Consider the following 22787-nt stretch of genomic DNA (forward strand, 5'->3'; position numbering starts at 1 on the left):
AAGGCTGTATATTGTCACCTTGCTTATTTAACTTCTATGCAGAGTACATCATGAGAAACGCTGGGCTGGAAGAAACACAAGTTGGAATCAAGATAGCTGGGAGAAATATCAATAACCTCAGATATGCAGATGATACCACCCTTATGGCAGAAAGTGAAGAGGAACTAAAAAGCCTCTTGATGAAAGTGAAAGAGGAGAGCGAAAAGGTTGGCTTAAAACTCAACATTCAGAAAACGAAGATCATGGCATCCGGTCCCATCACTTCATGGGAAATAGATAGGGAAACAGTGGAAATGGTGTCAGACTTTATTTTTTTGGGCTCCAGAATCACTGCAGATGATGACTGCAGCCATGAAATTAAAAGACGCTTACTCCTTGGAAGAAAAGTTATGACCAACCTAGATAGTATATTCAAAAGCAGAGACATTACTTTGCTGACTAAGGACCATCTAGTCAAGGCTATGGTTTTTCCAGTGGTCATGTATGGATGTGAGAGTTGGACTGTGAAGAAGGCTGAGCGCTGAAGAATTGATGGTTTTGAACTGTGGTGTTGGAGAAGACTCTTGAGAGTCCCTTGGACTGCAAGGAGATCCAACCAGTCCATTCTGAAGGAGATCAACCCTGGGATTTCTTTGGAAGGAATGATGCTAAAGCTGAAACTCCAGTACTTTGGCCACATCATGCGAAGAGTTGACTCATTGGAAAAGACTCTGATGCTGGGAGGGATTGGGGGCAGGAGGAGAAGGGGGCGGCAGAGGATGAGATGGCTGGATGGCATCATGGACTTGATGGACGTAAGTCTGAGTGAACTCCGGGAGATGGTGATGAACAGGGAGGCCTGGTGTGCTGCGATTCATGGGGTCGCAAAGAGTCAGACATGACTGAGCGACTGAACTGAACTGAATATAAGAGGCAGTGTCTCAGAAACCATTTTTTCATGCTGAAAATTTCACCCCAGCTCTTTTTGTAAAGTCTTTACTAGACATTTTATTTATATTTTTAAAAGTGGAGGCAATTATCTTGTCATTTACTTCATATGATTTTGTTTAAGCTCATGTCAAAAGGAAAGAAATAAGCATTATAAAATATAGTGTTTTGCTATTGATTTCCTAGTACACTCTCCAAAGAATAGAGTAAATCTGTCTATATCTGACTTTTCAAATCATCATAACAAAATAACATGTTTCCTTGATTCATCTTTTAATTAACAGCATCTCATCATTACCACAAACCAACTCATTCTAGTCTATTTACAAACTTAACTGGCATACATTTGATATTAAAAAAATCTTATGTTTCTCGTATTTCTGAGAGATGAGAGAGATTTAGCACAGCATGAAGAAAATGCCATTGGTAAAGTAAGAGGAAGAAAGACGTCAGAGACGAAAGAAAGAGAAATTCAATGAAATAAAGATTCCTATTAAAAATAAATCACTAAATAAAAAACACCAATCTCTTATTTAAAAAAAAAGCAAGTAGTGGCACTGTCTAAAGTACTTTATAAAATTTATTCAGAAAGCTGAAATAGAGAAATGAAAAAAAAAAAACCTGAGAAACGTATACCAAAACTGAATACTCATGATGTCTTCTCCTATCAATGCAATTTTAATTTTTAACACAGGGATATATGTTCAGTAAAAGCAGAGGCTGTTTCAGTGACTAAAGAAACTAGCATCAAAATGCTAGTTTGTTCTTTTCAAATTAATGTAATACTTCAGAGGGAAAGAGGAGATCCATTTAGGAAGGAAAACAACTTAATTTCTATCTTAGATTTCTAGAAAGGGATTAGCAAAGAATCTTTTTGCCATTTCGTAGAATTGAGAAGGTCTGAGATAAAGTAGAGCTAAAACAGGAATAAAAATGAAAACAGATTCAGAATCAAAATAAGGAAGGACAGAATGATTTTCAGTTTAGAGTGAGGGGTCTTAAGCCTTAATACGTCAGGCAATCTGAATGGTAACTCCAGAGTCGATTCCCATGACATACCCCTTTCTTTAACGAGTATCATGTGGTCAAATTTGGAAAACTAAATTTCTAAACGAAGTTCACTTTTTAAGTTCTATGTTTAGGCATCATATTAGAGAATAAAATTTGTATGACAGTAATCTTTTAAAATAATTAAAACCAGCTTCATATTATAAAATATTTATCTGTGTGTCTAACTTTTCCATAAGTACTTGAAAACTATTCTGCATTGTGAGTAGAGTGTGATATATATGGATACAAGGTCAAAGTTGCTACTGTGCTATTTAAATCTATTTTATCCTTGATGAGCTTTGGTACCCCTTATACAGCAGCATATAGGTATTCAGATCTCCTACCAAGACTGAAATTTTGACACTTCTTTTTATATTTTTGTCAACTTCTGGTGTCCTATTTGGTGATGTAAAGTGTTCAGTGAGGCATCACCAACTCAATGGACATAAGTTTGAGTGAGCTTTGAGAGTTGGTGATGGACAGGGAAGCCTGGCATGCTGTATAGTCCGTGGGGTTGCAGAGTCGGAATGACTGAGCGACTGACCTGAACTAAAAGTGTTCAATAGTAATCATATTCTTTAAGTATGAGTAGTTTATTACTTTTCACAATCCCATGGTCATGTTACTTCTCAATTACTAGACTTGTGTAAAAATAGAAAACTAACACCATGCTAGGAATGGTGATAAGGTAAAAACCAACTTAGAGAAGTCAAATAAGGAATCTAATCAATATATTGCAAGTAGAGACAGTAATCAGAAAACAAAGAGCTAAAATTGAATGGGAAATCACTGATAATATATAACTTGGAAGGGAATCCAGGATATCCAGTCTCAAAATCAGTAACGCCAATAAAGACAGGAAATAGATGAATACTATAGGCCTGGAGGCAATCCATGAGGGTACCTCTCTCTACAAACAAGGTATAGGAACTGAGTCCAGAGTATGGAATGCTAATGGTCAACTGTGTGAAATGAGGAAAGCTTAAATAACACACTTTCAGGAAGGGAGAAGCCAAGGCACAGAGGTACCAGCAGATCCTAACTGTACCAGCCAGACGTCTAAATTTTTAGGGGCATTCAACAACAAAAATGCAATTTTAAAAGGGTGCATAAATAAAAATGCTGCGATGATAGTTTTCATAAATTCCAACATTCCAGGATATAAGCAAACTGGTACCACCTTGATAATTTCTCCACTGAAAAATAGAAGTTAAAAAGTTATGTACAGTTTAAAAATGCTTATGAATTCTATAATGAGTTAATTAAAAAATACAAAGTCTCCCTCCCTTTCCACCAAAAAAGGCAGCACGGAAGAAAGGAAAAAGTAATAGGCCTATTTTCAATATTCACCATGATACTTCCTTGCTTTCTACTTAATTGGCATGTTTAAACACTTTCAGGAATTAATACCAGTTATTATCGTCTTGCTATTTTCTCTGTATTATGTGATGAAAGAATACACTACCCTTGCTGTCAATTTGCTTTGACTCAAAATGCATTGCCTTTTCCTTCTTCTATGAATGTATTATTTACGAGGACTCAGACTTCCAATGTAAATCTTCAAATGAATAAAATATCTACAAAGTACCTTTATGAGGACTGCAGGGTTTTGCAGCCATGAAAACTGGGTAAGTCATATACAAACTGAAATAACTGACATTATTATGTATTTGCTAATAAATAAATATGCTGGAAATTTGTATCAGGAGCCAAAAAAATATGTTCAGTCTATTCACCCAGTAAGGCTATTTCTAGGAATTTATCCTAACAATATAACCATGTGTAATTAAAAAAAAAAAGTATAAGCAGGAATGTATTCTCCCATGGCATTATACATAAATAACAAAAGCAATCTAAATATCTAATATTAGGGGAAAGATTATGTAAATTATGTGACATCAATGAAAATTCTTGCTGCTACCTATGACAGTTATCAAGGTGATGTAAAACCATGCACGATGTATTAAAAAAGAGGGGACACAAAACTGAATCAGGTGTTGATGTATGGCAAAAACTATCACAATACTGCAAAGTAATTATCCTCCAGTTAAATCAATTTTAGAAACAGAATCAGGGCCTTTCCTTCATTCAAAAAAACTTACTGAGTAGTTCTTGTGTGCCAGACATACTCTAGTGTCAGTAACCAAAGTATAACCTCTTAAAAAATACATTCTAATAGAAGATGATAGACATAAATAATTTTATTATTATATTCTGTAGTATATGTCTCTTTCCACTCTTGCTCTGCATTCTCAACAGCTAGATACCTCCCATGGTCTCTTAAAGTAGCTAGAGAAGTAGATTTATATTGTGCTCTGAAAGAATTCTCAAAAGTTAATAGTGTATTTGTTTTAAAGTACGTTGAAAACCATGAGCAGTAAAACAGTTATGTCAAAAAGTACTCAAATCCCTTAACTCAAAATCTGTATTCATTGTGAATACATAATGCACTGTGATACAGAAGCTAAGAACTTGAAAGCAGTCTCAATCTATATTCTTCACCTATAACCAGCAGTAATGAATTAAAATATATGTAATCTCAAAATTATTTCATCCATCAACTACCTTTTCATCTTTTCATCTATCCGACTATGTGACTGGAATTGGGAAAGGTAGCAGGCATTAAAAAAAAAAAAAACTCAAGATGACAGATCTCGTATTAAATGAACTCAGACTAGTAGGGGAGACCAACATATAAACTCAAATGAAAACAATAAACCAAATCATATAGAACTGAACAGGGCTCTATAAAGTACACTTTAAATTACTTCTGGGGTCAAGCACTGTCTTTTTACTGGTCACCCGCATTTCTGGCTTGCCTTTTTATTACCATCATCTGTTTCTCTCTTAGGCTTTATATCAATTGGCAATTTTTAAAAACTGTATGACAGAGATACATATGGCAAATATTTTCATACTTGGTTATTTTCTACTTAACTCATGTATAGCTTTTTAAAATGCACAGTTTAAAAATATTAGGTAGCCAATTCTGTTGATCTGATTTATAGTTTTTGACATTAACATCCTACTTAAAAATTTTCTTCTTAGAGATTATATAAAATTTAACCTATGCTTCTTTCACACATTTCCACTGTTTAAGTCTTCAAGTTGTCTGAAATTCAGTAGTAATATTAAAATGGCAGTTTCACTTTTCTTTTTATCCCAATATCATTTGGTTTAGAAATCAAATATATTTATTATTATATAAGGTTGAGTTTGGTTTTAAAGTTTCTGCCCTAAAAATCTATCTCTTGAACTGTGCTAGTAAAACAATAGTTTCATTAGAGCTTCACAAGATATCTGTTAGAACAAAAAGAATATAGACATTTTCAAATTATATTTGAACTTTGAAATTATATTTGATTCAAGAAAAAGAAAAGTCTCCATTAATTAAAATCTATTCCAATATTTCTTGGTAAAGACTTAAATTTTTTTCAACTTCCACATAGGTCTTACACATTGTTTATTGAACTCATCTCACAGTACAGTTGATCCTTGAACAGCATGAGGGTTAATCCCCATATAATTATGGTTGGCCTTTATATCTAGTTCTGCTCCATCTGTGGATCCAACCAACCACCGACTGCGAAGCACCATAGGATTTACTAGAAAAATATCCACATGTAAGTGGACCCATACAGTTCAAGTCCATGCTATTCAAGGGTCAACTGTATTTCTTATTTTGTGATTCTAAGGAATCTTTTTCCTTTATGTTGTCTGACTATTGGTGTCATATAAGAAAGTTATAAACTCCTTTTTCAAATAGTTTTGTTTTATTTTCAATCTAGTGACTGTTTTTCCAAATGATGTCTTCACCAAATTAACATTAATTCTATTACAGAAATTGAGTTATTAATATAATTAAAAATGACATAATTCTACGCTATACATTGCTAACTTTAAAACAGAAACAGTAAATAAAGGTTCAATGACAGAGGTAAAGATGAGTCTTAAAGAATTATATGTAATTCTTAAGCTGTTTTATGCTGAACTTACTTTACAAAAGAGTCAAACTATAGATAAATTAATATTTTCATAATTTTGGCATTTTAAGATTAAAATAATATAATATTCACCAAACAATCTTTGCCTACATAAACATTTCTGTTCATAACTTAAGCATCAAAGCATCAGATATTTGGTAGCACTGACTTAAACACCCCGTGGAAAGTCAAAAATGTTTCCAAGTTTTCTGCAATTGACTTCAAATAGGTCTGAGGTCTCTTTCTGCTGTCCAACAGGGAATTTGCCCAAGAAACTGGATTTGGATTATTTTACTCATATTTGGTGATAAGGTAGGTATCATTCCTCACAAGCTCCAAGGATCAAAAAGGAATAAAAATGCTTGAGAATGGGGTGCAAAGAAAGAGACAGGGAGAAAGAAATTATGGGTTAAGAAGTGAACAACAATGGAGAAAAAGGGTAGAGAGGGGGATAAAAGAAAGGAGGATTAAAAAAGACCAATCTGGAAAGAAGAGCGTTAGAGTACTCTGAATCTTAATCCATTTTTGCACATGATCTTTAATCTTTCTTTTAAAGACCATTTACAGTCTAAAATGCTGTGCTGTGCTTAGTTGCTTGGCTGTGTCCACCTCTTTGGGACCCCATGGACTGTTGCCCGCCAGGCTCCTCTGTCCATGGGGATTCTCTAGGCAAGAATACTGGAGTGGGTAACCTATCCCTTCTCCAGGGGATCTTCTTGACTCAGGAATTGAACCAGGGTCTCCTGCATTGCAGGCAGATTCTTTACCAGTGGAGCTACCAGGGAAGCTGACACACTGCAAATCTTAATAACAGAAATGAAAAACATCCTTTAAAGTAAATAAGTTTTATCACTCTAAGTTTTGAGAGGATCTTTCAAAAACATCACACTAAAACTTTTTATAATGATAAAAAGACAATACAAAATTGTCTGTTTTTTTCAACATAACAAAGAAGAAATCTTGGGGTGTATGTTGCAGTTTAAGGTAGAACAATATTCGGCGATGGCTTTGGGTGGGTAATGATCACTTTCATAAAGAAAGAAAAATGCTACAGCCTTCACCTTCGTTCTCACTCTTACCATCTGTAGGATTTTTCCCTTCAAAGGACAACTCCATTTTAGTGCTCTCAAGATTGCTAGAGCCTCAGGAAAACAGGATCTCAAAAGTCTGCATTTCATTAATGAAGTATTCAGTGCCATTAAACTTCCACATCCAGGGTACAGAGAATCATTACGTTTGTACCATTTTCTTCTGAACAAGTCAAACAAGCATGTTAGCACAAAATCAGGTTTCAGAAAAGAAAGAAGATATAATCTCTCATAAGCATTTTTCGTTTTCTCCCTCATAGCAGGGTGGTCCAGAGACATTACCTTGAAGCATCTAATTTTAAAGAGAACCATTTGTCACGTCATGCATTACAATTTTACTTGGTGGACAAAAAATAAGTTTTTATAAAGCAGAAATCAAGATTTTTAAGAGCCTACATAGAGAAAAGACAAACTAAATAATTGATACAGAAGATAAATTAAAGCATAAAATCTGCTATACGCATGCAAATTCTTAGAAAGAGGTTTAAATAATAAAATACAATGTTGTATAAATGAGAACAGATTGCATAAACCACTAGTCACCTACAGATATTTATCAATATATGTTCATACTGCTCTCATTCCTGCACCTTTGAAACTTGTGAGACCATCCATCTGATTTTGTCCTATTTTTTGACATGAAAATAAAAGGTGAATGTGTTATATGAACTGGAATCAGAAAAAAAACTCTTTAAAATGTCATCAAAAGACTCCATATGTCAGTCGTATCCGACTCTCTGTGACCCCATGGACTGTAGCCTACCAGGCTCCTCTGTCCATGGGATTTTCCAGGCAATAGTACTGGAGTGGATTGCCATTTCCTTCTCCAGGGGATCTTCCCAACCCAGGGATCGAACCTGGGCCTCCCGCATTGTAGACAGACGCTTTACCATAGAATTAATGTATTGTCCTTTAAAGATAAAAGGAAATTTAAACTATTTATACTGCTTCCAACTAGTAGGTTATAAGTATAACCAATCAGTATAGCATATTGTTATTAGTAAGTTGGAATCAGTTACTGGCACAATTGATCCTTGAACCACACAAGGATGGGGTGCTGACCCTCTGTGAAGTCACAAATCCAAGTGTAATTTATAGTCAGCCCTTCTTATACAGGCATCTGTTTCTGTTGTTCAGTTGCTAAGTCATGTTTGATTCTTTGCGACCCCATGAACTGCAGTGTACCAGGCTTCTCAGTTCTTCATTATCTCTTGGAGTTGGTTCAAACTCATGCCCATTGAGTTGGTGATGCCATCCAACCATCTCATCCTTTGCCACCCTCTTCTTCTGCACTTAATCTTTCCCAGCATCAGAGCCTTTTCTAATGAGCCAGCTCTTCAAAGCAGGTGGCCAAAGTATTGGAGCTTCAGCATCAGTCTTTCCAATGAATATTCAGGGTTGACTTCCTTTAAGATTGACTGGTTTGATCTCCTTGCTGTCCAGGGGACTCTCAAGTCTTCTCCAGCACCACAATTCTACAGCATCAGCTCTTCGGTGCTCAGCCTTCTTTATGGTCCAACTCTCACATCTGTGGATTTAACCAACTCAAATCAACAAATTCACATATAAGCAGACCTGCACTGTTCAGACCCACGTTGTTCAAGGGTCAGCTGGAACTCACTTTACCAGATCTTCCCATGATTAATCTCTAATTTGCTAGAACTTCAAGCAGGGGTTAATGTTCTTTGGGGCTAACATATTGGCATGAAAATGTTTTGGAAATTTATACGTATTTTTAATGTGAAAGCCCTGGAATTGCTGGGGTAAGACAATGTCAGTGCATCCCATTCTTAGTGACTTAACATTTGAAAGCAAACACTTCTCAGCTGTTTCTAGCTGCTCCAAAGGTAAAAGACTCTTGGCTCTGTCTCTGAGCAGCGGGTTGAAAAGGAAACATCAGACTGAATCATCTACAAAGGCCTGTTTTAGTTCTAGAAAAACTCCTCGGGGTCTGTTTGCAGATAAAATTACTTTTTTGTTTTCATTACTAAATGACTCTTTTAGGTGAAATGAAAATATTTTCCAGGTGCAGAGTAGTTGGGGAGCCAGGGGAGAAATCTCTGAATTACACCAACATCTCAGATTCCAGAGAGGACTGGAGTCAGCTGGGACCATTTCTGATGGGGATTGAGAAGATAGCCAAAAGCACCAAGCACTCAACAAGGGTACGATATATGGTGTGGAAACAAAGTGGATTTAAATAAAGTAAGCAAAATATGGCAGGATCTAAACCAGCCCCAGGAGCATCAGATGAGAATTTGTGCTCCAGTTCGAAGCCCAGAGGTGACATCACAGGCGATTCAGGAGGAACCTGGCAAGCAGCTGGGTCTGGTAATTTTCACAGACCATAGTTGCCGCTGGCTCTTGGTGCTTCTAGATCCTATGAGACCTACCCTTTGTCACTCAGCAAGAGAAACCCCCATTTGTTGACTTCTGATGGCCAGTGATTACTCAGTTTTGTGATATTCTCCAACTTAAATGAAAAACAGACATGCTTTTAAAAATTAAGGACATTTAAATTGGTTTTTTAAAGAAATGTTGGATACTTATGAGATAGTGGAAACTCCATTAAGGTTTCAAAAGAGTGAAAGTGATTTATGTTTTTCCCTGTAATTTGCCAAGTTGGCACTTGATGAGACATTTTAATAATGACACTAATTCTTGTTTCACTTGTGCAACCTCGAGAATGATATTTAATAAGAACCCAGTATATGCCCATTATAGGGATGAATGTTAAAAATACAAAGATGAAAGAAAACAGACTACGGCCTTAGGGACTTATCTTGTGGGGAAAAGAGAAGCATAAGACAGATAGTATTCTTCTGATTAAAGGTACCCACTGGCTTTCACATTAAGACCATAGTCTCCCACCTATGCCATTACCCTTCTATGTTTACGATTTGTCTGAGCAACCACAGCTAGACCCCTTACCACAACCACCACTGGGCTCTGGACATAACAAGCACACATTACACATTCAAGAGAGAAGATGAGGATGTGTTAAAAAAATACAGACTTGGTACTCTAAGAGGACTGGGTGTCAATAGGTGAGTTAATCAGGTATGTCAAACTTTTGAGGATCCATTCTCTTCTTTAGAAAGTAGGAATGAGTCTTCCCTGACAAGGGTTCAGAAGAGTGAATGAAGTTAATAAAACTTCTATCATAATGTCTGGAAAATCAGAAGGGCATATGAAATAAATGATTGTTCCCAATTCACCTGAGTACCCTATTCTCCTGATAGGAGGACAGAGGTCTAAATGACTAATTCCTGACTGATTCTCATACTGGTGGGCAAGCAGCTGGACAGTGATCTCACATTCTCTTTTTTAGTGGAAAGCAGCAGCAAATACATCAAGTACAAAACAAGACAGGTCCTGAAAACCCTCTAGGTTTTATCCATATTAGGTGGTAACAACATAGGTTTTGCTAACAGCTCTTTGACTTCTGGGAAGTTCATCTGTGTTGACCAGAAAACATGGCTGATGCATGTTTTGCTTTCCATGCTCCTTCATCAGTGAGAGTTCAGTTCGGTTCAGTTCAGTCGCTCAGTCATGTCCGACTATTTGTGACCCCATGAACCGCAGCACACCAGGCCTCCCTGTCCATCACCAACTTCTGGAGTCCACCCAAACCCATGTCCATTGAGTCAGTGATGCCATCCAACCATCTCATCCTTTGTTGTCCCCTTATCTTCCTGCCCTCAATCTTTCCCAGCATCAGGGTCTTTTCAAATCAGTCAGCTCTTCACATCAGGTGGCCAAAGTACTGGAGTTTCATTTTCAGCATCAGTCCTTCCAATGAACACCCAGGACTGATCTCCTTTAGGAGATGGAATGGTTGGATCTCCTTGCAGGCCAAGGGACTCTCAAGAGTCTTCTCCAACACCACAGTTCAAAAGCATCAATTCTTCTGTGCTCAGCTTTCTTTATAGTCCAACTCTCACATCCACACATGATCACTGGAAAAACCATAGCCTTGACTAGACGGACCTTTGTTGACAAAGTAATGTCTCTGCTTTTTTAATATGCTGTCTAGGTTGGTCATAACTTTCCTTCCAAGGAGTAAGCATCTTTTAATTTCATGGCTGCAGTCACCATCTGCAGTGATTCTGGAGCCCAGAAAAATAAAGTCAGCCACTGTTCCACTGTTTCCCCATCTATTTAGTTATTTTCACATGATACCCAGTCTTGAGGTAGGAAGCACTTTGCAGAATGTCTCATCCAAGTCTGAGATGTAAGATAATTTGAATTCTTAAAATGTTTACTGACTCTTTACAGGTTCTCTTTGGAAGAAATTCTGAAACAAAATAAAATTAAAATTCCAGTCCTTACAGTACTTTGCAGCAGTACAAAGCTGATGGCTGTGTCAGTCAAGCTAAGAACCTTATAGTCTAGGTATAGCTTTTGTCATCAATATACCAGTTGGAAATCTGATCTAGAGAAGAATTTCTTAAGATTCAAAACTACCTGGCAGGCCTCTCCTCGCTTTTGGTTGGGACGTGCAGAAGGAGGATTGGGATATTTTTGTTTTCATTTTTCTTTTTCCTTCATTCACTCTGTCCTTGAGCTACTATGGTTATCAACAGTGTTATTTTAATATGGTGGAGGTAATTATTGTTTTTCACTTGCTAAGTCATGTCTGACTCTTTGCGACCCCATGGACTGCAGCATGCCAGGCTTTCCTATCCTTCTCTATCTCCCAGAGTTTGCTCAAATTCATGTTCATTGATTTGGCAATGCTATCTATCTCATTCCCTGTCACCCTCTTCTTTTGCTTTCAATCCTTCCCAACATCAGAGTTTTTTTCCAATGAGTTAGCTCTTCACATCAGGTGACAAAAGTATTAGAGCTTCGGCTTCAAATATTCAGGGTTGATTTCCTTTAGGATTGACTGGTTTGATCTCTTTACTTCTCTTTCTTCTGAGAACTCAAGAGTTACTTTCTCAAAAAGACTTCCCTAACCATCTCCATTTGCAGCACAGGACAATCCCCCGAAGAAGTAAGATTACTGTGCCATTTATTTTGCCTAGGATCATATTCCTTTTCTACAAAGCAGTTACTTACTTTGTAATTATGTGTTCCTGGATGTTTCCTTGTTAAGGTATATCTCTGCTTTAGATTTCAAGTGCCATTGCTATAGCCATTTTTAAAATTCATTTTTAAATGTATAGTTGATTTACTAGCTATTTCTGATTTTAATCATTTCAAATCCAGTACCTGTGTGACACTTAGTACAGGACTCAGCTCAGCAACTCTCTGTTGCATGAATGACACCATATGCTTTATTCTAACCAGTCTTCAAAGAACCAGGAAGTGAGTCAGCAGTTGAATAACCAAATTTGGTTTACAGTATATTTTGCTGGGCTATACTGTTGTCTCTTGCTGTCTGTGAGAGACGAGTTCCAGTGTGTCCCTCAGATACCAGAATCCGTGGATGCTCAAGCCCCTCATATAAAATTATACAGGTAGAGTCGACACCCTTGGTATCTGGTGGGTTCCACATCTGCTGATTCTACCACCTGAGGACCTAGCGTGATTGGCTGAAGCTGTGGACAAGGACCCCGTGGGTGTGAGGGGATGACCTATATAGATGGAGAGTTAATACTGGGAGCTGTGCTTCTTTAATTACTCCTACATCGGACAACTGGACAACTTGCATGTACCAGAGCCTAGACCAGACTTCCACTGATATAAATAAAAACATGGAAAATATTTCACGTTTATAGACAGACAGTTCTATGGATAAGGGAGCCAATGCCAAGTAGAAGGGGGTGTTGTTAATCACCTGAGTCTGAAAGCCATTTTTGTATTTGAAGCATAACATTACATTTAACTAAAATAATATCATCAGTAATTTTAATATATTTATAGTGCTTCAGAGAAATTCTCAAACAAGTGGATGTGTATATATCAGAACTGTTGAGACTGATAAACAACACATGTACATTTTTAAAGTATTTACCTAAGATTACTGTTCATTTCTTAATCTCTGTCTCATTAAACTGTGAAGATATGGAACTTTCTTTAGCCAAAAATTTTTAATGAGTGACAGGTGTGTTTTAGCAATTTATTCAATAAACATTTCATTTATTTTTTGAGAGCTGAAATTTATTTAAGCTCTTTTTGGAGCTTGGACAACACAGTTTTGTAGTATTTTACCACTTGTCTTTTTGGGCACACATTTCTTATCCTGTCATCATTGCACCTGTGCCCAAGTTAAGGAGAGAATTATTACAGAATACATCATAAGAATTAAAAGCTACCTGACTGCCTAAGCGGTAATCACAATTTTCTCTATGAGGTGAATCTGATACAGTATTTACTGAAATAAAAATGAAATACTGAGGCAAAGTCTCTTCGTGTGTGTGCTCAGTGGTGTCCAGACTCTTTGTGACTGGATAGACTGTAGCCCACCAGGCTCCTCTGTCTATGGGACTTTCCCAGCAAGAATACTGGAGCGGGTTGCCATTTCCTACTCCAGGGGATCTTCCTGACCCGGGATCAAAACCCCATCTCCTGTGTCTCCTGCAATCACAGCTGGATTCTTCACCACTGTGCCACCTGGGTCTGTTTTGTACATATTATAAAACCAAATACTAATTTAAAATCAGAAAACACTTTGTTTCCAGTTTCCCTTTGAAGACTTCACAAACATTAACCAATCAAATCACACGTCTGATATGTTTATAACTTCAGAAGAATCACAAAATTTAATTGTAGATTATATTTCAAATTCAAGCAGCTAAAGACACATTTGTCATGTTTTTTTCAATGGAAGCATACAGAACTTGGGGCTTCCCCAGTGGCTCAACTGATAAAGAACCTGCCTGCCAGTGCAGGAGACATAAGAGATGTGGGCTCAATCCTTGGGTCAGGAAGATCCTCTGGAGGAGGGCATGGAAACCCACTCCATTATTCTTGCCTGGAAAATCCCATGGATAGAGGAGCCTGGCAGGCTACAGTCCATAGGATTGCCCAGAGTCAGACATGACTGAAGCAACTTAGTATGCACACATAATGAACTTGGAAAGATATATTTCATATATTTTCAAGGGAATAATATGGTTTTAGAAAATGAAATATGATCTGGGTCCTCTGACCACCAAAACCATATATTTACAAAACAGGTGGAATTCAGTTGCCTGATTGGATATTATTTTGGAACTGCAACTTTACTCTTCTTAATTAACTATATGTATGTAAATTTAGTGGTTGCCTCGTCCTTGTTTACATATGCAAAATTACAAGTAAACAATGTAGGTGGAAAACTTTTAAGTGAAAACAATCACAGTTGTGTTCTGGTTAAATAAAAATATTCTACCTTGTTACAAAAATGTCTTTTTGAAAACTGCCCATGTGCTTTAAAAAAATTACTATATTATAATAGCTTTAAAGAACTTTAAAATTCCAACTTAAATTTAAGGAGCGTTTTCTTCAAGAAATTTCATTTAATTTTTAGAGGAGATTTTAATTATATATAATGCTTCTGTTGCTGCACAAATATTCTGGATATGCAAGATGGGATGTCAGTGTTACGCTATTTGCAATTTGTGAAGATCTGGGCCACAGAAGGCCATTGGTACAATGTCACTTAGCAGATTGTATTTCACTGTACAGCGGGTGGAAATTAGGGTGACAACTGGCTCCTGGCTGCTTTTAAGTCTGTTCAGACTCTGGTTCAACATTCTCAAGCACGAATACTAGATGGTTGTCAGTTTTATATGCATATCTAATTTTTGTTAATCAGTATTCTTATAGATTACTCTCATAATTCAACAGAATTTTGTTGCTAGTCATTTGAGGTCAAAGACTTCATCAGCTACAGGTCAAGCACTGAGCCAGACCCTGGAAAAGCAAACCTGAATAAGACCTGACCTCTGCCTTTAGGGAACTCATAGTTAGGTGGTAGCAGACAGAGGCAACGACAACACAGAATTAGAGTTCCAGACTATGTTGTTGTTGTTCAGTTGCTAAGTCATGTCCTACTCTTTGCGACCCCATGGATTGCACCACACCAGGTTCCTCTGCCCTCCTCTATCTCCCAGTTTGCTCAAATTCATGTCCACTGAGTTGGTGATGCTATCTAACCATCTTATCCTCTGCCACCCTTTCTTCTTTAGCCTTCAATCTTTCCCAGTATCAGGAACATTTCCAATGAGTTGGCTCCTTGTATCAGGTGGCCAAAGTAATGGAGCTTCAACATCAGTCCTTCCAATGAATATGTGGGGTTGATTTCCTTTAAGATTGACTGGTTTGATCTCCTTGCTGTCCAAGGGACTCTCAAGAGTCTTCTCCAGCACCACAATTTGAAAGCATCAATTCTTTGGCACTCGGCTTTCCTTACAGCCCAACTTTCACATCTGTACATGACTACTAGAAAAACTATAGTTGTGACTATATGGACCTTTGTCAGCAAAGTGATTTTCCTGTTTTTTAAAATGCTGCCTAGGTGTGTCTAGCTTTTCTTCCAAGAAGCAAGCATCTTTTAATTTCAGTCCACAGTGATTTTGGAACCCAAGAAAATTAAATGTCACTGTTTCCACTTTTCCCCCATCTATTTGCCATGAAGTGATGGAGTAGCCCTCACAGTCAACAAAAGTCTGAAATGCAGTACTTGGGTGCAATCTCAAAAATGACAGAATGATCTTGGTTTGTTTCTAGGAAAACCATTCTGTATCATAGTTTTCAAAGGCTATGCCCCAACCACTAATGCTGAAGAAGATGAAGTCAAACCGTTCTGAAGTCGCTCAGTCGTGTCTGACTCTTTGCGACCCCATGGACTGTAGCCTACCAGGCTTCTCTGTCCATGGGATTCTCCAGGCAAGAATACTGTAGTGGATTACCATTTCCTTCTCCAGGGGATCTTCCTGACACAGGGATCGAACCCGGGTCTTCCACATTGGAGGCAGACACTTTAACCTCTGAGCCACTAGGGAAGCCCACAAGGCCTAGAACTAACACCTCCCCCCCCCAAAAAAAAAGATGTCCTTTTCATCATAGGGGATTGGAATGCAAAAGTAGGAAGTCAAGAGATACCTGGAGTAACAAGCAAGTTTGGCCTTGGGGTACAAAATGAAGCAGGGCAAAAAGCTAACACAGTTCTATCAAGGGAACTCACTGGTTATAGCAAACACCCTCTTCCAACAACAGAAGAGACTATACATGGACATCACCAGATGGTCAATATCAAAATCAGATTGATTATATTCTTTGCAGCAGAAGATGGAAATGTTCTATACAGTCAGCAAAAACAAGACCTGGAGTAGAGTGTGGCTCACATTATCAGATCATCAGCTCCTTATTGCAAAATTGAGGCTTACATTGAAGAAAGTAGGGAAAACCACTAGGCCATTCAGGTAGGATCTAAGTCAAATCCCTTATGATTACACAGTGGAGGTGATGAATAGATTCCAGGGATCAGATCTGGTAGACAGAGTGCATGAAGGCAAAGTGGTTGTCTGAGGAGGCCTTAAAAATAGCTGAGAAAAAAAGAGAAGTGAAAGGCAAATGAAAAAAGGAAAGATATACCCATCTGAATGCAGAGTTCCAGAGCAATTGCAAGGAGAGATAAGAAAGCCTTCTTTTGTGAACAATGAATCTGTTTCCTATCTAATAAAAGAGTGATATTTTCTACTGTGAAATTCTTGCTCATTCATGCCATATGGATAAATATTTCTAGATCAGATTAATTATCTTCCTTGTAATATGTCTTAATTTACATAAGTGATGCTATAAAACTGTGAATAATTTTGATCAATTTAGAAGAATGTGCTGTGAAGTATTACGTCTTTGAATTGCTTTAAAGAAAAGGATGAATATAAAATGGATGTAAACTTTTTGCCCAGGCCATCAGAAGCTACATGATAGAAAGAAAACAAAACCACACATGCAGTAGCTAAGTAAAGGAATTAATCTCTTTCTGAACAGAAAGAGCAGCCCTGTGGAGTCAAACTAACAAAGCAAAGCTCAGCTGGGTGTAAACAAGCTTTCTCTTTCTAAAGATGCCACCAACTGAGGAAAAATAGTAAAGGTCACTGGCTAGGTTGGGGACCTTCTCTGAAAAACCAAACCATGAAACATTCACAGATATGCCCAGGGATATTAACAATGAAAATTTAATGTAATCACTCATCTCTCTGATGATGAGAGAAACAGGTCCATCTGTCAGTACGTCTCATCACAAAAGTGATTCATCAACATTAAGCCCACAAACCTGCTCTGAGCCTTCCAGAAATAGTTACTTTTGCAATTTTAATGAGTTTTCATTAGAAATCAAGACCCTTACTTTAAGCCGTTAACCATTCTAGTCCTACTACAAGTAGTTCAGTTCAGTTGCTCAGTCGTGTCCGACTCTTTGCGACCCCATGAATCGCAGCACGCCAGGCCTCCCTGTCCATCACCAACTCCTGGAGTTCACTCAGACTCACATCCATCGAGTCCGTGATGCCATCCAGCCATCTCATCCTCGGTCGTCCCCTTTTCCTCCTGCCCCCAATCTCTCCCAGCATCAGAGTCTTCCAATGAGTCAACTCTTCGCATGATGTGGCCAAAGTACCGGAGTTTCAGCTTTAGCATCATTCCTTCCAAAGAAATCCCAGGGCTGATCTCCTTCAGAATGGACTGGTTGCATCTCCTTGCAGTCCAAGGGACTCTCAAGAGTCTTCTCCAACAGAGTGTGTGCTTAAGCAAGGAGCTCAAATAAATACTGAAGTCCACCAAGTTCCTGCTATGACATGAATTCACTTGAAGTCAAACTTAGAAAAAAGCACATTTCTGCCCTCGTCCCAACCTGCCGAGGGTTTTATATACTGAAGAACTCATGAGTCTTTCCCCTAGAAGTTTACCTTGGAGCTTTCTCCTAGAATTTAGTATTTGCAATGAAATAACATGAGAAGGAGGTAACCTGAAATGCTGATCCTTTGTAAAGAAAGCAATTGGACGAAAATGATTTGAATTTTTAGATGGACCCCACAGGAAAAGTTGTTTGACATTGACAGAAATGTTAACCCTTAGCTACTGATATTATGTTAATAAAAACTTCAGTTGTTACTTTAGAACATGGTTTTCAAATGTGGAAGACAAAAGGTTAAGTTTTTACAACTCTAAGATTATATATTCATGGGCTTCCCTGGTGGCTCAGCCAGTAAAGAATCTGCTTGCAAAGCAGGAGACCCAGGTTCGATCCCTGGTGGGGAAGATCCCCTGGAGAAGGGAATGGCAACCCACTTCAGTATTTTTGCCCAGAGAATCCCATGGACAGAGGACCCTGGTGGGCTACAGTCCTGGTGTAGCCTGGTGGCTTTGCAAAGAGTCAGACAGGACTGAGCAACAAATACTTTTATTTTTCACTTTCAAGATTATATTCATAGTAAATAGTTTAACTTTTTTTCTAGACATCTATCCTATTTAAACATGAAGTAATACAGCATATGAACAGAAGAAAAATCCTTAAGAATTTGTCTCTGCCACTCTTGCAGTTACATAAAATTTGTGATTTCCCCCCCCACAGTCAAATATTAAAATTTTTGAAGATTTCTATGAGAATTTGCCAATTTCAACATGATCCAAATGTTGCCATCTGCCAGCAAAGCTATATTATGGCAGGAGAGGAAAATTAAACATTAGAACACAGTGAGAGTTTCACAAAGTTACTTCAGGTAAAAATTTGCTATTTTATAAGCCAAAGTATCAAATCTTTGCCAACCAAATTCATCGTACATTTTGTGTAACAAGGAAATTTGTGCCAGGATAATAATAGCATTAAAATTAAAAAATTATTAATGAACTAACTAAAATTTAAAAATTGGCTAATTCTTCACTTCTCTTTTGCCAAACTTACTGGTTTCTTTGGTCATCTTAAGTCAATGAGAGCTGCTCTGAGAACAAGAGAAATTTTAGAATAGACTTCTTTCTTCATCTTTCAAAACTCTCTTTAAATGATATTACGTCAGTATCTTTGATGCAGTATTTCCAGAGCTGATACTTTTGAGAAGATGGAAAGTACAAAACAAACAACACCCTCCAAAAGTTTACATAAGACATTCTTTCTATGAAGTAAAACACTGTGAAGGGAAAACACTGTCACATCTTCCAGATAACAGAGCTTACATATATAAAGAATTCTCTTTAAATTTCAGAAAGAAGCAAAAATACTAAGAACAATGGGTCTCATTCAGTAAAAGTTACCTGATAATTATCAATACTTTAGAAGATTTAAGTGTCTACTTTCTTCTATACAGAAAGCCTTAGAATTGTAATTTAAAAAATACATGAAATTAAAAATAATCAACTTATAATTAATCTTACTAAATTAATCTTACTTATAAATTAATCTCACTAAATAATTAGTGACAAAGTATCTTATAAGTAACATTTAATGAGGAAAGCCAGTCATGAATAAAACTTACTTTAGTAGGGGAAAAAGAACGTCACTTAGGTGGTATGAGCAGGAATTTCTTAAATTGAAAAACCTTTAGTTAGACTATGTACTATAAAGAGAGACTCAAAATTAGAAATGAAAAAAGGACATTACAATTGATGTCACAGGGATTAAAGAGAGTCATATGAGACCACTAGGAACAATTACACACCAACAAACTGGATAGCCTAGAAGAGATGGACAAAGTTCCTAGAAACATACAACCTACTAAGACCAATTCATGAAGAAACAGAAAATCTGATAGACTTGTAACTGGCAAGGCGATTGAATCAGTAATCAAAAACTTCCCCCCAAAAAGCCCAGAACCAGATGGATTCACTGGTGAATTATACCACAATTTTAAGGAGAATTAATGATAATTATTTTTTCAACTCTTCCAAAAATTTGAAGAGAACACCTTGAAGCTCATTTTAAAAGGCCAGCATTATCCAGATGCCAAAGCCACACAAAGATAGCACAAGAAAAGACTGTGTGTGCTCAGTGGGTTCTGACTCTTTGCAACCCCATGGACTGCAGAATGCCAGAAACCTCTGTCTATGGGATTTCCCAGGCAAAAACACTGAAGTGGGTTACCATTTTCTTCTCCAGGGGATCTTCCCAATCTTCCTAATGCAGGGAATGAACCCACATCTCTTGCATCTCCTACATCTCCTGATTGGCAGGCAGGTTCTTCACCACTAGTGCCACCTGGGAAGCCCACAATAAAGGAAACTACAGGTAAATACCCCCTATGGATACTGATACAAAAGCCCTCACAACTTACCAGTAACACAAATTCAACAGGATGTGAAAAGGTCCTAATACGCACCAGGACAAAGTGAGGTTTATTCCTGCGCCTGACATATACAAATCAATGTGACATACCATATTAACTGAATGAAGGCTAAAATCACCTGATCATCAAACCAAAGGCAGAAAAAAAGCTTGACAAAATTCAGCATCCTCTTATGATAAAAGACTGACAAACTAAGAATAAAAGGAATTTATTCAATATGATAAAAACCAATTGCATTTCTGTACAATAAAAAATGAACTAACCAAAGAAGTTAAGAAAACAATCCCACTAAGAATAGTGCCAAAAGGAACAAAATATTTAGGAATTAACTTAAGTAAGGATATGAAAGACTTACAGAAGGAAAATGATATGAAACTGATGGAAGAATTTAAATATGACAAAAAATAAATTGGAAGAGACTCCATGTTCATGGATTGGAAGAATCAACATTACTAAAATGTTCATACTAACCAAAGCAATCTACAAATTCTATCAAAATTCGAGTGGTAATGTTTGAAAAGAAATAGAAAAAAAATTCTAAAATTCAAGTGGAAGCACAAAAGGCCTTAAATAGCCAAAGCAACCTTGAGTAAAAAAAAGAAAAAAGCTGGAGGCATAACACGTCTTGATTTCAAAACACATAACAAAGTTACAGTAATCAAGACAGTATGGTACTGACATAAAAACAGAAACACACACCAATGGAACAGAACAGAAAACCTGCAAATCAGTTCAGTTCAGTTGCTCAGTTGTGTCCAAATCTTTGTGACCCCATGGACTGTAGCACGCCAGGCTTCTCTGTCCATCACTAACTCCCGGAGCTTGCTCAAACTCATGCCCATCGAGTTGTAATGCCATTCAAGCATCTCATGCTCTGTAGTCCCCTTCACATCCTGCCTTCAATCTTTCTCAGGCTCAGGGTCCTTTCCAAGGAGTCAGTTCTTCACATCAGTTGGCCAAAATATTGGCGTTTCAGCTTCAGCATCTGTCCTTGCAAAAAATATTCAGGATTGATTTCCTTTAGGATGGACTGGTTGAATCTCCTTGCAGTTCAAGGAACTTTCAAGAGTCTTCTCCAACACCACAGTTCAAAAGCATCGATTCTTTGGCACTCAGCTTTCTTTACAGTCCAACTCTCACATCCATACATAACTACTGGAAAAACCATAGCTAAATGGACCTCTGTAGGCAAAGTAATGTCTCTTGCTTTTTAGCATGCTAAAAAGCATAGGTTGGTCATAGCTTTTCTTCCAAGGAGCAAATGTCTTTTAATTTCATGACTGCAGTCACCATCTGCAGTGATTTGGAACCCCCCAAATTTCAATTTCCATTGTTTCCCCATCTATTTGCCATGAAGCCATGATCTTAGTTTTCTGACCGTTGAGTTTCAAGCCAGGTTTTTCCCTCTCCTCTTTCACGTTCATCAAGAGGCTCTTTAGTTCTTCACTTTCTGCCATAAGGGTGGTGTCATCTGCATATCTGAGGTTATTGATATTTCTCGCAGCAAACTTCATTCCAGCTTGTGCTTCATCCAGCCCAGCATTTTGTATGATATGCTCTGCATATAAGTTAAATAAGCAGGGTGACAATATACAGCCTTGATGTACTCATTTCCTGATTTGGAACCAGTCTGTTGCTCCATGTACAGTTCTCACTGTTGCTTCTTGAGCTGCATACAGATTTCTCAGGAGGCAGGTCAGTTGGTCTGGTATTACCACCTGTTTCAGAATTTTCCACAGTTTTTTGTGATCCACACAGTCAAAGGCTTTGGCATAGTTAATAAAGCAGATGTTTTTCTGGAACTCTCTTCCCTTTTTGATGATCCAACAGATGTTGGCAATTTGATCTCTGGTTCCTCTGCCTTTTCTAAACCCAGCTTGTGGAATGAAAACCACAATCACAGAAAACTAATCAAACCGATCACATGGACCACAGCCTCGTCTAACTCAATGGAACTATGAGCTGTGCTGTGCAGGGCCACAGAAGATGGATGGGTCATAGTCGAATGTTCTGACAAGACCTGGTCCACTGGAGAAGGAAATGGCAAACCACTTCACTATTCTTGCCTTGAGAACCCCATGAACAGTATGAAAAAGCCCCCCAAATAAACTCTTACATATATAATCTACTGATATTTCAAAAAGATATCAAGTATACATGATGTAGAAAAGGTAGTCTCTTCAACAAGTAGTCCTGGGGAAAGTGGATATTTACCTGCAACAGAATAAAACTGGAACACACAAAAATCAAATGAAAATGGATTAAGGGCTTAAATATAAAGTCTGAATTTAACAACTCCTGGAAGAAAACATAAGGAAGAAGTTTCATGACATTGACCTAGGTAATGATTTATTAGATATGAGGCTAAAAGTATTAATACACGCAACAAAGCAAAAATAGCCAACTAGGACAACATCAAACTGGGGAAAAAAAACTGCTGCAAAACAAAGAAAACAATCAACAGAGTGAAAAAGCAACCTATGGAATGGGAGAAAATATTCACAAACAGTGTGTCTGATAATGTG

The 22787-nt window shown here is 37.5% G+C and overlaps 1 protein-coding gene across 19 annotated transcripts in view; it reads right to left on the reverse strand.

The window, feature by feature from the left end:
* Nucleotides 1–22787, reverse strand: part of CADPS2 (calcium dependent secretion activator 2) — a 575633-nt gene that overhangs the window by 285737 nt on the left and 267109 nt on the right. The window lies entirely within an intron of this gene.

This window comes from Oryx dammah, unplaced genomic scaffold (assembly GCF_014754425.2).
Source record: "Oryx dammah isolate SB20612 unplaced genomic scaffold, SCBI_Odam_1.1 HiC_scaffold_18, whole genome shotgun sequence".
NCBI classification, from domain to species: Eukaryota; Metazoa; Chordata; class Mammalia; order Artiodactyla; family Bovidae; genus Oryx; species Oryx dammah.